Here is a 1,689-nt window from a genome sequence, read left to right as displayed (position 1 = left end):
ATTTACTTAAAAAATAAAATCTTTAATATTTTTTATATTTATTTATTTTTGAGAGAGAGAAAGAGAGAGAGGGTGCATGGGGGAGGGGCAGAAAGAGAGAGAGGGAGATAGAGGATCTGAAGCAGGCTTCATGCTGACAGCAGAGAGCCCAACACAGGGTGTGAACCCATGAGCCACAAGATCATGACCTGAGCAGAAGTTGGATGCTTAACTGACAAAGCCACCCAGGTGCCCCATCTTAATATGCATACTTGACAGTTTAAAGTTGCTTAATTTCTGTACCTTCTTTCAGAACAATAAAGGGCCCTGGATTGCTTCTACACTAACCACCTCCCTTCCATCTGGTGTGTTACGGTGTCCACCATTCAATTGTATCTTATTTTATATACCCCATATTTATGTTATTATTGCTTGATAGAATCCACTCTCTGTTGTATCTCAATGTCCTGTTTCCTTCATCCTGAAATATATCCCTTAGGAATCTTTCTCTCCGAGTTTTTCTTTGAGTGAAAATTACTCTATTTAACCCTCATTAAGAAAAAACTTTTATATTTTAAAAATCCAGAATTTTAGACATCTTTACATCTCAATATTAAATATTTATGTCTACATTTTAAAAAGGACTTTTGCTTACGTAGGCCAAATTAACACAAACACATCTAACACCAGGAACTGTAATTCCTTAATATCAAGGAAGGTCCATTCCATATTCCGATTTCCCCCATTATCCTGATCAGTCTGGTTTTCCAAATGAGATCCAGTCTAGAACCACACGCTGTGTCAGTTTATTGCATCCCTTAAGCTTCTTTTAGTCTAAAACACTTTCTATTTTTTGTGACACTGATTTGCTGAACAGACAGGGCCGGTTGTCCTGTGAAATATCCTACCTTCTGGGTCTGATACTGATCCACCTGCTATATAATAAGCATGCTTGTACAAAGTTCTATGCTAAGTAGGTTCCATGCCCAACATGAGGCTTGAACTCATGACCTGGAAAATTTTTCTAGGATACAAACTTAAAAAGTCGCTACTGGTTCACAATCTCAAGAACTTTTCTGGTGTAATCTGAAACTGGCCTCATACACAGGGGGCAGGGAGAGACCCAAGAAAGAGGCAGGCCACCCCAGATTGGTAGGTGTCAGTTTTAATAAGCAAGGGAAGTTATTTACAAGGCTTGTCGTGGCCAGCAAGTAGATTTCTGGCACCGGCCCAACAAGTCTTAAAAGTTTATAGGGACACCTGGGTGGTTCAGTTGGCTAAGTTTCCAACTCCTGATTTCAGCTGAGGTCATGATCTCACAGTTCATGAGTTCAAGCCCTGAGTTGAGTTTTGCACTGACGGAACTTGCTCGGGATTATCTGTCTCCCTCTCTCTCTGCTCCTCTCCTGCTGGTGCTCTCTCTCTCTCTCTCTCAAAATAAATAAATATTAAAAAAATTAAGTTAGTTCCCCCTCCCAAATAAAATTTATATAGAGGCCTTAACCTGGTTCAGTCACATATCTTATCCAGACGGTCTCAATAACACATTGATCTCTCAAGGCTTTGTGTTTGAAAAAGGCTCCCACAGCGGGAATGGAGGGGAGAACATACATTCCAAGCAGCGGGGGTGGGTAAAGAGCCTTGAACTGCCTGGTCCAGCTCAGAGATCGGCTCTCCGCCACATGGTCTTGACTACCTCCTCCAAGAGCA

The sequence above is a fragment of the Crocuta crocuta genome, unplaced genomic scaffold (genome assembly GCF_008692635.1).
Source record: "Crocuta crocuta isolate KB4526 unplaced genomic scaffold, BGI_CrCroc_1.0 scaffold132, whole genome shotgun sequence".
NCBI lineage: Eukaryota > Metazoa > Chordata > Mammalia > Carnivora > Hyaenidae > Crocuta > Crocuta crocuta.
This window is presented reverse-complemented; position numbering follows the sequence as displayed.